General features: G+C 31.1%; 1 pseudogene; it reads left to right on the top strand.

Moving 5' to 3' along the window:
* Positions 1-14,950, top strand: part of LOC127705503 (uncharacterized) — a 154,377-nt pseudogene that overhangs the window by 137,599 nt on the left and 1,828 nt on the right.

Here is a 14,950-nt window from a genome sequence, read left to right as displayed (position 1 = left end):
TTAGATTGACACACCCCTCCAATATGTTCTAATCATAATAACATAACATCGTCAATCAAGAATTCAACTTTGAACTTGCAAAAAGTTTTTGTCTATCAAAATCAACTAAATATATTTGCTTACATCTGTATTATTTCTCTGGTAAGAATAGGAAAATATAAATTCAGTGATTCTCCTAAATGTCAAATACCTGGACAAACTTCCCTATGTACAGGAATATTACTTAAAGTTCTATGTCAATTATCTTTGCAAAAGGTTCCGCTGTGTATATTGCCTGTTTTCTACAAAACAATAAACACAGCTGATCAATAGCAACAACCTGTTTTCTATCGTGAAAACATAGCTATTTTTCTCTCATTCGGTTTCAGTCCGACTGGCTAACTTCATTGATTTTTGAAAAACCCTAAAAATTACAAGTATATTTCATAACGAGAGTTCAAGTGAAAAATCTTAAATCAGTAGTACGTGTGTAATCAACGAGCGATCTTCATCGATATAGAAGCACGCATAATAATAACTTTATCGATTGAACCATTACGGTTGTTTTCTTAGAACATCCTTATTAGTTTGTAACTCATTGACAAATTGGTTTCGTAAAAGAAACTGTCAGCACTGTTACTGTCGAACAGGTTAGAACAAATTTAATTATTGCAAATGTTGCGTTTAAGAATGTTTGCTACTCTGTTTAAAAGTAACAGGCTTTTCAAAAGACTGTTATAAATTAATGGTATATAAATAAAGGAAATAAAAAAGCAGAAAATAATTAAAGGTCCATGTGCTTGTTTTCGAGATATAAGTCATTGAAAATTTGGCGGGAAATAATACTATCTAGACTTTTCATATATTTAACATTGACACCCTTTTTTCTTTAAAAAATTATAAAAAAAATACAAGGATTTTATAGCATTTTCAAATATGGCCTTTTAAATTATGTGTAATAAAATTATGTAAAGAAAAGTAGGGGTTAGTGGGGAATTTTTTTTTAATGGCACTACATGGATAAAACTAGAGGGTTCAGAATATCTGGCATAAATTCAAAAAACCCCAAAAAAAGTGGCGCGAACATCCTTAAGTGATCTACCTTAGATGAGAGGAGATATCATGTATACATATCGATGGGATAGACCAACGACAAAATTGCATTGAAGTTAATCAACAAAATGCCTAATTATTTACAGTGAGAAGACTTAGCAAACCCTAAATCATAAATCATTTTGGTTAAGAAAATTTAAAATGTCAACATTCATAACCGGCAAATTGCTGGTTTATAGAATGGCTTGAAAACCAAGTCAGAAGAACAAATCTTTTTATTTACATTGGATATGCAACTTACCATGTAAACATTTCTCTTCACAATTATACTTATTACAGTATAAGGTTGTAAAATTAGTAAAGTATACAAATGTTTTTCAGAAGTCAACTCAGCCCTTGCTTGAATCAGATTCGAGCATTCATGGGTTTTCAAAACAAGTAATACACTTATACACAGATTGTACAAAACTAAATATTCCCTGACATTCCCTTTAAAAGCAATTGGCTATGTACGTTAACATTTTCATAGCAAATACACTGCAACTGGATATAATGATAATGCTCAAGAACATCAGCATCAAATACATACTAGTAGATGCGTCATGTGATAAACCAAGTGATACGTTTACATAATTCACACTTTTGTTATACACATATGAGAAAAGAGCCCTCGAAATGACAAATGTAAAATAAATTCAAAGGAACAAACTAACAGCCTTCTTTATGTACAAAATAATTAACCAAAAATAAATATAATACACAGAAACAACTGTCAACCACTTAATTACAGACTCCTGATTTTGGCCAGGCACATACAGAATGTGGTGGGGTTAAACATGTTAGCGGGCGCCCAAACCTCCCTAATTATGGGACAGGGGTACAACAGAACACAATAAGAACTGTACAAAACAATAAACACAGCTGATCAATAGCAACAACCAACAGCCATTCAGTTACAGGCTCCTGAATTGGTACATGCACATATAGAATGTTGCAGGGTTTATAGATGCTAGTGGGAGCCCAACCCTCCCTCTAACCTAGGACAATTGTGTAACAGTATAACATAAAGCAAACTATAAAAATCAGTTGAAAAAGGCTTAACTTATCAGATGGATACAAACAGAAATACATATAACAAAAACACCGAGTGGACGTGCCAGGGTAGTTATATATCCCCACAAAAAAATGACACGAAGTACAGATTTGAGAATACTCGCAGGTACTGACAGTTGTTCAAAGCCAAATACAACTAAGATTTGCTTACATCTATATTATTTCTCTAGTAATGATAGGAAAAAATAAAGATTAAATTATTCTCCTGAATGTCAAATAACTAGACAAGCTTCTCTTCTCATGATGGCAATAGAAATATTCTATAAATCCTTTGTAAAGGTAACTCCTATGTACAAGATTAGAATATTACATATATTGTATGTCAATTATCTGTGTGAAAGATTCCGCTGTGTGGTTTTATCTTGTTTTTATAATGAATGCATAAGTATCGTTCTCGCTGTCGGTTTCAGTCCGCCTTGATTATTTCAATGATTTTTGAAAAAACATCAAAATTACAACTATATTTCACTACATAATGAGAGTTTAGGTGAAAAATCTGAAATCAGCAGTACGGTAATAATTCAGAAACAATCTTTATCGATATAGCAGCATGGAAAATTATAAGATTCTCGATAGAACCGTTAAGGTCGTCTTCACAGAAAAGCCTTATTAGTTCATCACTCATTGACAAATTGGTTTTACATCAGCACTATAACTGTCGCTCACGTTAGAACAAATTAAATAACTGCAAATTTTTAATATAAACGTTTTATCATAAATAAGAGGAGATATCGTGTATACACGTTGATGGGATAAACCAACGACAAAGTTGCATTGGAGTTTATCGAACAAAAATGAATAATTATTTACAGTGAGATCATTTTGTAAACACTAAATCGTTTGTTTACAAATTTACAAATGTCAACATGCATAACAGGCAATTTGCCTTTTTATAGAATGGTTTGAAATCAAATTCGCGAGAACAAATCACTTTACTTACATTGTATATGCATCTTACCAGCTAAACATTTTCTCCACATTTATACTAATTTCATTATAAGAGTGTAAAATAAGTAAAATATAAAAATATTTTTCAGAAGTCAACTCAGCCCTTACTTGAATCCGAGTCGAGCATTCATGGGTTTTCAAAACAAGTAATACACTTATTCACATATTGTACAAACCCGAATTTTCGTGACCTCCGCCCTTCCCTTTAAACGCAATTGGCTATGCACGTGAGTTTTAAGACTTTTCCAAAATAATAAAAAGTAGTTTACATACACTTTATACACGTATACACAGATTATCCGATGATAAATGTTGATTGTTACCATAGAAAACTAATGGCTATACACGTACATTTAACACTTTGAAGCCCGGAGTCTGATGTTTGTTAAAATTTTCATAGCAAATACACTGCAAGTGGATATAATGATAATACCCAAGAACATCAGTATCAAATACATACTAGTGGATGCGAATTCGTCATGTGACATATCAGGTGATATATTTACATAACTCACACTTGTATTTTGCACAAGAACTGTTGCCTTCACGTTGGTGTTAAAATCGTAAATATCATAGTTACTACTAACATTATACACTCCAATTTCATACATTGAGGTTGTGTTCCGCATATTGTTTTTGAAAGTTGGATCTTCTGTGTTCTCACTTGCGTTCTGGTTTCTGTGTTCTCAAAAATGTTCTTGTTTCTGTGTTTTCAATTATATCCAGGTTTCTGTGTTCTTCAATATTCAACTGAACGATGATCTGTTCTTCAAACAAGGTGTGTGCTTGTTTTTTCTCTTTTGAATCAAATTGTCTTCAATTATATCCGCTAGCTACTCTATGATTAACAGGCGCGTTCTTCAGACTGAAGTAATTTGGCGGACCTTCATATTAGGTCTTTATATTAGATTGACACACATCTAACATATGAAAATCTTCTTTGACCACAGTGATATTTACTGCAACTATAATCTGAATAACATCATACTGTCAATCAAAAATTTGAACTTGAACTTAAATATTATGTCTATCAAAATCAGTTAAGTTTAATATATTTTCTTGCATCTATATTTTTCTACGGTAATAAAGGAAATACGAACATTATTCTCCTGAATGTCAAATAACCTCAGACGATCTTCTCTTCCCACGAGCGCAATATATACTTTCTATAAATCCCGTGTGAATATATTTCCTTATGTACAAGAATATAACGTATTGACAATTATCAATTATGCTTGTAGAATGTTCCTATGTGTATATCCATTCGGTTTTTCCTTTGAATATATAGTATCTTTCTCTCATTCCGTTTCAGTCAGTCTTCCTTATATAATAAATGCATGAAACATCAAATTAACAATTATATTTTGCCTACACAGCAAGACTTTAAGTGGAAAATCTTAAAACAGCAGTTCTTGAATATATAAAGAGAAAGCTTCATTGATTCAGCAACACACATACAACTTTATCGATCTAACCATTAACGTCGCCTTCTAAGACACGCCTTATTATTAAGAGAAGCTGTCAACACTATACCTGTCGTTTTGAATCACATGTTAGAGCACATTTAATTATTGCTATTTTTGCGTTAATCATTTCAGCTTGAAAAATAAATTACTTTCGTGTTTTGTTTTACATATTCCTGTAATTACGTTTCTGTCGTATTAGCAGTTTTAGAATTTTTTACTTGTTATATTTCCTGGATATTTAAGGATAATATAGAATTCGATATTTAGAGATTATAAAGCATTGCATGCCACTCCATATTATTTAAAATCTTTTAAAGATGAAGGATGACAATTCTTTTTGTTTTTTGTATTAATATTCTGTGATATTCATTAAAAGTAATACCGATTTCTATTTTTTCTAGTCATTCAAATGATAGTTTAACTACCTACAGGTATTTAACCCACTTTACTTATAGATTGATTGTCTACAGGTTATCTATTAACTTAACTGATATATGAATTGTTTTACAGGTTATCTACTAACTTTACTGATAATTGAATTGTCTTACACGTTATCTACTAACTTAAATGATAGTTGAATTGTCTTACTGGTTATCTACTAACATTATTGATAGATGCATTGTCTACATGTTATCTACTAACTTAACTGATATATGAATTGTCTTACAGGTTATCTAGTAACTTAACTGATAGATGAATTGTCTACAGGTTATCTACTCACTGTACTGATAGATTGATTGTCTGCAGGTTATCTACTAACTTTACTGATAGATTGATTGTCTACAGGTTATCTACTAACTTAACTGATATATGAATTGTCTACAGGTTATATACAGACTTTACTGTTAGATGAATTGTCTTACAGGTTATCTACTAACTTTACTGATAGATGCATTGTCTACAGCTTATCTATTAACTTAACTGATATATGAATTGTCTTACAGGTTATCCAGCAACTTAACTGATAGATGAATTGTCAACAGGTTATCTACTAACATTATTGATAGATGCATTGTCTACATGTTATCTCCTAACTTTACTGATAGATTGATTGTCTACAGGTTACCTATTATCTTTACTGATAGATTGATTTTCTGTAGGTTATCTACTCACTATACTGATAGATTGATTGTCTGCAGGTTATCTACTAACTTTACTGATAGATTGATTGTCTACAGGTTATCTACTAACTTTACTGATAGATTGATTGTCTGCAGATTATCTACTAACTTTACTGATAGATTGATTGTCTGTAGGTTATCTACTCACTGTACTGATATATTGATTGCCTGCAGGTTATCTACTAACTTTACTGATAGATTGATTGTCTACAGGTTATCTACTAACTTAACTGATATATGAATTGTCACAGGTTATCTACAGACTTTACTGTTAGATGAGTTGTCTTACAGGTTATCTACTAACTTAGCTGATAGATGAATTGTCTTACAGGTTATCTACTAACTTTACTGATAGATGAATTGTCTACACGTTATCTACAGACTTTACTGTTAGATGAATTGTCTTACAGGTTATCTACTTACTTAACTGATAGATGAATTGTCTTACAGGTTATCTAGTAACTTAACTGATAGATGAATTGTCTACAGGTTATCTACTATTTTTACTGATAGATTGATTGTCTACTGGTTATTTACTAATTTTACTGATAGATTGATTGTCTGTAGGTTATCTACTCACTGTACTGATAGATTGATTGTCTGCAGGTTATCTACTAACTTTACTGATAGATTGATTGTCTACAGGTGATCTACTAACTTAACTGATATATGAATTGTCTACAGGTTATCTACAGACTTTACTGTTAGATGAATTGTCTTACAGGTTATCTACTTACTTAACTGATAGATGAATTGTCTAACAGGTTATCTACTAACTTTACTGATAGATGCATTGTCTACAGTTTATCTACTAACTTAACTGATATATGAATTGTCTAACAGGTTATCTAGTAACTTAACTGACAGATGTATTGTCTACAGGTTATCTACTAACTTTACTGATAGATTGATTGTCTTCAGGTTGTCTACTAACTTTACTGATAGATTGAATGTCTACAGGTTATCTACTAACATTACTGATAGATTGATTGGCTGTAGGTTACCTACTCATTGTACTGATAGATTGATTGTCTACAGGTTATCTTCTTACTTTACTGATAGATTGATTGTCTACAGGTTATCTACTAACTTAACTAATATATGAATTGTCTTACAGGTTATCTTCTAACTTAACTGATAGGTGAATTGTCTACAGGTGATCTACTAACTTAACTGATATATGAATTGTCTACAGGTTATCTACATACTTTACTGTTAGATGAATTGTCTTACAGGTTATCTACTAACTTAACTGATAGATGAATTGTCTTACAGCTTATCTCATAACTTGACTGATAGATGCATTGTCTACAGGTTATCTACTAACTTAACTGATATATGCATTGTCTTACAGGTTATCTTTTAACTTAACTGATAGATGAATTGTCTACAGATCATCTACTAACTTTACTGATAGATTGTTTGTCTATAGGTTATCTACTAACTTTACTGATAGATTGATTGTCTACAGGTTATCTACTAACTTTACTGATAGATTGATTGTCTACAGGTTATCTACTAACTTTATTGATAGATTGATTGTCTACAGGTTATCTACTAACTTTACTGATAGATAGATTGTCTACAGGATATCTACTAACTTTACTGATAGATTGATTGTCTGCAGGTTATCTACTAACTTTTCTGATATATTGATTGTCTACAGTTTATCTACTAACTTAACTAATATATGAATTGTCTGACAGGTTTACTACTAACTTAAATGATAGATGAATTGTCTACAGGTTATCTACTAACTTAACTGATTGAATGATTGTCTTAAGGTTATTTAGTAACTTTATTGATAGATGAACTGTCTACTTACTGTACAGATAGATTGAATTTGATTGTCTACAGGTTATCTACTAACTTTACTGATAGATTGATTGTCTACAGGTTATCTACTATCTTTACTGATAGATTGATTGTATGTAGGTTACCTACTCACTGTACTGATAGATTGATTGTCTACAGGTTATCTACTAACTTTACTGATAGATTGATTGTCTACAGGTTATCTACTAACTTTATTGATAGATTGATTGTCTGCAGGTTATCTTCTAACTTTACTGATAGATTGATTGTCTACAGGTTAACTACTAACTTAACTAATATATGAATTGTCTTACAGGTTATCTATTAAACTTAACTGATAGATGCATTGTCTACAGGTTGTCTACTAACTTAACTGATATATGAATTGTCTTACAGGTTATCTAGTAACTAAACTGACAGATGAATTGTCTACATGTTATCTACTAACTTTACTGATAGATTGAATGTCTACAGGTTATCTACTAACTTTACTGATAGATTGATTGTCTACAGGTTATCTACTAATTTTACTGATAGGTTGATTGTCTACTGGTTATCTACTAACTTTACTGATAGATTGATTGTCTGTAGGTTATCTACTCACTGTACTGATAGATTGATTGTCTGCAGGTTATCTACTAACTTTACTGATAGATTGATTGTCTACAGATGATCTACTAACTTAACTGATATATGAATTGTCTACAGGTTATCTACAGACTTTACTGTTAGATGAATTGTCTTACAGGTTATCTACTTACTTAACTGATAGATGAATTGTCTAACAGGTTATCTACTAACTTTACTGATAGATGCATTGTCTACAGTTTATCTACTAACTTAACTGATATATGAATTGTCTAACAGGTTATCTAGTAACTTAACTGACAGATGTATTGTCTACAGGTTATCTACTAACTTTACTGATAGATTGATTGTCTTCAGGTTGTCTACTAACTTTACTGATAGATTGAATGTCTACAGGTTATCTACTAACATTACTGATAGATTGATTGTCTGTAGGTTACCTACTCATTGTACTGATAGATTGATTGTCTACAGGTTATCTTCTTACTTTACTGATAGATTGATTGTCTACAGGTTATCTACTAACTTAACTAATATATGAATTGTCTTACAGGTTATCTTCTAACTTAACTGATAGGTGAATTGTCTACAGGTGATCTGCTAACTTAACTGATATATGAATTGTCTACAGGTTATCTACATACTTTACTGTTAGATGAATTGTCTTACAGGTTATCTACTAACTTAACTGATAGATGAATTGTCTTACAGCTTATCTCATAACTTGACTGATAGATGCATTGTCTACAGGTTATCTACTAACTTAACTGATATATGCATTGTCTTACAGGTTATCTTTTAACTTAACTGATAGATGAATTGTCTACAGATCATCTACTAACTTTACTGATGGATTGTTTGTCTATAGGTTATCTACTAACTTTACTGATAGATTGATTGTCTACAGGTTATCTACTAACTTTACTGATAGATTGATTGTCTACAGGTTATCTACTAACTTTACTGATAGATTGATTGTCTACAGGTTATCTACTAACTTTACTGATAGATAGATTGTCTACAGGATATCTACTAACTTTACTGATAGATTGATTGTCTGCAGGTTATCTACTAACTTTTCTGATATATTGATTGTCTACAGTTTATCTACTAACTTAACTAATATATGAATTGTCTGACAGGTTTACTACTAACTTAAATGATAGATGAATTGTCTACAGGTTATCTACTAACTTAACTGATTGAATGATTGTCTTAAGGTTATTTAGTAACTTTATTGATAGATGAACTGTCTACTTACTGTACAGATAGATTGAATTTGATTGTCTACAGGTTATCTACTAACTTTACTGATAGATTGATTGTATGTAGGTTACCTACTCACTGTACTGATAGATTGATTGTCTACAGGTTATCTACTAACTTTACTGATAGATTGATTGTCTACAGGTTATCGACTAACTTTACTGATAGATTGATTGTCTGCAGGTTATCTTCTAACTTTACTGATAGATTGATTGTCTACAGGTTAACTACTAACTTAACTAATATATGAATTGTCTTACAGGTTATCTATTAAACTTAACTGATAGATGCATTGTCTACAGGTTATCTACTAACTTAACTGATATATGAATTGTCTTACAGGTTATCTAGTAACTTAACTGACAGATGAATTGTCTACATGTTATCTACTAACTTTACTGATAGATTGAATGTCTACAGGTTATCTACTAACTTTACTGATAGATTGATTGTCTACAGGTTATCTACTAATTTTACTGATAGGTTGATTGTCTGTAGGTTACCTACTCACTGTACTGATATATTGATTGTCTACAAGTTATCTTCTTACTTTACTGATAGATTGATTGTCTACAGGTTATCTACTAACTTAACTAATATATGAATTGTCTTACAGGTGATCTAATAACACAACTGAAAAATGCATTGTCTACAGGTTATCTACATACTTTACTGTTAGATGAATTGTCTTACAGGTTATCTACTAACTCAATTGATAGATGAATTGTCTTACAGGTTATCTACTAACTTTACTAATAGATGCATTGTTTACAGGTTATCTACTAACTTAACTGATATATGAATTGTCTGCAGGATATCTACTAACTTTACTGATAGATTGATTGTCTACAGGTTATCTACTAACTTAACTAATATATGAATTGTCTTACAGGTTATCTACTAACTTAACTGATAGATGAATTGTCTTACAGGTTATCTACTAACTTTACTGATAGATGCATTGTCTACAGGTTATCTACTAACTTAACTGATATATGAATTGTCTTACAGGTTATCTAGTAACTTTACTGATAGATTGATTGTCTACAGGTTATCTATTAACTTTACTGATAGATTGATTGTCTGTAGGTTACCTTCTCACTGTACTGATTAATTGATTGTCTACAGGTTATCTCCTTATTTTACTGATAGATTGATTGTCTACAGGTTATTTACTAACTTAACTAATATATGAATTGTCTTACAGGTTATCTACTAACTTAACTAACAGATGAATTGTCTATAGGTGATCTACTAACTTAACTGATATATGAATTGTCTACAGGTTATCTACATACTTTACTGTTAGATGAATTGTCTTACATGTTATCTACTAACTTAACTGAGAGATGAATTGTCTTACAGGTTATCTACTAACTTTATTAATTGATGAATTGTCTACAGGTTATCTACTAGCTTAACTGATAGATGAATTGTCTACAAGTTATCTACTAACTTAACTGATTGAATGATTGTCTGACGGTTATCTAGTAATTTACTGACAGATGAACTGTCTACTCACTGTACAGATAGATTGAATTTATTGTCTACAGGTTATCTACTCACTGTACTGATAGATTGATTGTCTGTAGGTTACCTACTCACTGTACTGATTAATTGATTGTCTACAGGTTATCTTCTTATTTTACTGATAGATTGATTGTCTACAGGTTATCTACTAACTTAACTAATATATGAATTGTCTTAAAGGTTATCTACTAACTTAACTGATAGATGAATTGTCTATAGGTGATCTACTAACTTAACTGATATATGAATTGTCTACATGTTATCTACATACTTTACTGTTAGATGAATTGTCTACAGGTTATCTACTAACTTAACTAATATATGAATTGTCTTAAAGGTTATCTACTAACTTAACTGATAGATGAATTGTCTACAGGTTATCTACTAGCTTAACTGATAGATGAATTGTCTACAAGTTATCTACTAACTTAACTGATTGAATGATTGTCTGACGGTTATCTAGTAATTTACTGACAGATGAACTGTCTACTCACTGTACAGATAGATTGAATTTATTGTCTACAGGTTATCTACTCACTGTACTGATAGATTGATTTTGAATAGGTTATCTACTCACTGTACTGATAGATTGATTGTCTGCAGGTTATCTACTTACTTTACTGATAGATTGATTGTCGACAGGTTATCTACTAACTTAACTAATATATGAATTGTCTTACAGGTTATCTACTAACTTAACTGATAGATGAATTGTCTACAGGTTATCTACTAGCTTAACTGATAGATGAATTGTCTACAAGTTATCTACTAACTTAACTGATTGAATGATTGTCTGACGGTTATCTAGTAACTTTACTGATAGATGAACTGTCTACTCACTGTACAGATGGATTGAATTTATTGTCTACAGGTTATCTACTCACTGTACTGATAGATTGATTTTGAATAGGTTATCTACTCACTGTACTGATAGATCGATTGTCTGCAGGTTATCTACTAACTTTACTGATAGATTGATTGTCGACAGGTTATCTACTAACTTAACTGATATATGAATTGTCTACAGGTTATCTACAGACTTTACTGTTCGATGAATTGTCTTACAGGTTATCTACTAACTTTACTGATAGATGCATTGTCTACAGCTTATCTACTAACTTAACTGATATATGAATTGTCTTACATGTTATCTAGTAACATAACTGATAGATGAATTGTCTACACGTTATCTACTAACTTTACTGATAGATTGATTGTCTACAGGTTATCTACTAACTTTACAGATAGATTGATTGTCTGTAGGTTATCTACTCACTGTACTGATAGATTGATTGTCTGCAGGTTATCTACTAACTTTACTGATAGATTGATTGTCTACAGGTGATCTACTAACTTAACTGATATATGAATTGTCTACAGGTTATCTACAGACTTTAATGTTAGATGAATTGTCTTACAGGTTATTCACTAACTTAACTGATAGATGAATTGTCTTACAGGTTATCTACTAACTTTACTGATAGATTGATTGTCTGTAGGTTACCTACTCACTGTACTGATTAATTGATTGTCTACAGGTTATCTTCTTATTTTACTGATAGATTGATTGTCTACAGGTTATCTACTAACTTAACTAATATATGAATTGTCTTAAAGGTTATCTACTAACTTAACTGATAGATGAATTGTCTATAGGTGATCTACTAACTTAACTGATATATGAATTGTCTACATGTTATCTACATACTTTACTGTGGGATGAATTGTCTTACAGGTTATCTACTAACTTAACTGAGAGATGAATTGTCTTACAGGTTATCTACTAACTTTACTAATTGATGCATTGTCTACAGGTTATCTACTAACTTAACTGATATATGAATTGTCTTACAGGTTATCTAGTAACTTAACTGATAGATGAATTGTCTACAGGTTATCTACTAACTTTACTGATAGATTGATTGTCTACAGGTTATCTACTAACTTTACTGATAGATTGATTGTCTACAGGTTATCTTCTAACTTTACTGATAGATTGATTGTCTGTAGGTTACCTACTCTCTCTACTGATAGATTGATTGTCTACAGGTTATCTACTAACTTTACTGATAGATTGATTGTCTACAGGTTATCTACTAACTTTACTGATAGATTGATTGTCTACATGTTATCTACTAACTAAACTAATATATGAATTGTCTTACAGGTTATCTACTAACTTAACTGATAGATGAATTGTCTACAGGTTATCTACTAGCTTAACTGATAGATGAATTGTCTACAAGTTATCTACTAACTTAACTGATTGAATGATTGTCTGACGGTTATCTAGTAACTTTACTGATAGATGAACTGTCTACTCACTGTACAGATAGATTGAATTTGATTGTCTACAGGTTATCTACTCACTGTACTGATAGATTGATTTTGAATAGGTTATCTACTCACTTTACTGATATATTGATTGTCTGTAGGTTATCTACTCACTGTACTGATAGATTGCTTGTCTACAGATTATTTATTTACTGTACTGATAGATAGATTATTTGTACGTTATCTATTCACTGTACTGATCGATTGATTGTCTGTCGGTTATCTATTTACTGTACTGATAGATTGATTGTCTGACGGTTATCTATTTACTGTACTGATAGATTGATTGTCTGACGGTTATCTATTTACTGTACTGATAGATTTATTGTCTGACGGTTATCAACTTATTACTGATTGATTGATTGTCTGTAGGTTATCTAATCACTGTACTGATAGATTAATTGTCCAACAGTTATCTACTCACTGTACTGATAGGTTGATTGTCTTAAGGTTATCAATTCACTGTACTGGTATATTGATTGTCAACATGTTTACTACTCACTTTACTAATAGAAAGATTGTTTGTAGGTTATCTATTCACTGTACTGATAGATTGATTGTATTTAGGTTATCTACTTATTGTACTGATAGATTGATTTTCTGACGGTTATCCACTCACTGTACTGAAAGATTGATTGTATGTAGGTTATCCACTCACTGTACTGATAAATTAATTGTATGACGATTATCTTCACACTGTACTGATAGATTGATTGTCTACAGATTATCTATTTACTGCACTGATAGATTGATTGTTTGTAGATTATCCACTCACTGTATTGATAGATTTCTTGTCTGTTGGTTATCTACTAACTGTATTGATAGGTTGTTTGTCTGATGGATATCTACTCACTTAACTGATAGGTTGATGGTCTTTAGGTTATCTATTCACCGCTCTTATATATTAATATATATATATCTACATGTTAACTACTTACTTTACTGATAGATAGATTGTTTGTAGGTTATATATTCACTGTACCTATAGATTGATTATATTTAGGTTATCTACTCACTGTACTGATAGATTAAATGTCTTCATGTAATCTACTGAATGTACTGAGAGATTGATTGTTTACAGGGTATCTACTCACTGTTCTGATAGGTTGATTGTCTGACGGTTATCAACTCTTTGTACTGATTGATTGATTGTTTGTAGGTTATCAACTTACTGTACAAATAGATTTATTGTCTGTTGGTTATCTACTAACTGTATTGATAGGTTGTTTGTCTGATGGATATCTACTCACTGTACAGATAGGTTGATTGTCTTTATGTTATCTATTCACTGTTTTGATATATTGATTGTCTACATGTCTACATGTTAACTACTCATTTTACTGATAGATAGATTGTTTGTAGGTTATCTATTCACTGTACCGATAGATTGATTGTATATAGGCTATCTACTCACTGCACTGATAGATTGATTGTCTGTCGGTTATCTACTCACTGTACTGATAGATTGATTGTCTGTATGTTATCTACTCACTGTACTGATAGATTGTTTGTTTGATGGTTATCTTCACACTGTACTGATAGAATGATTGGCTAACAGTTATCTACTCTCTGTACTTATTGGTTGATTGTCTTTAGGTTATCTATTCACTGTCCTGATTTATTGATTGTCAACATGTTAACTACTCACTTTACTGATAAATATATTGTTTGTAGATTTGGATTTGTTTTCTCTCAATCGATTAATGACTTTTGAACACCAGTATACTACTGTTGTCT

This window comes from Mytilus californianus, unplaced genomic scaffold (genome assembly GCF_021869535.1).
Source record: "Mytilus californianus isolate M0D057914Y unplaced genomic scaffold, xbMytCali1.0.p SCAF_6, whole genome shotgun sequence".
In the NCBI taxonomy this organism is placed as follows: Eukaryota; Metazoa; Mollusca; class Bivalvia; order Mytilida; family Mytilidae; genus Mytilus; species Mytilus californianus.
The sequence above is the reverse complement of the archived record's forward strand: the minus strand, read 5'-3'. Positions and strand labels throughout refer to the sequence as shown.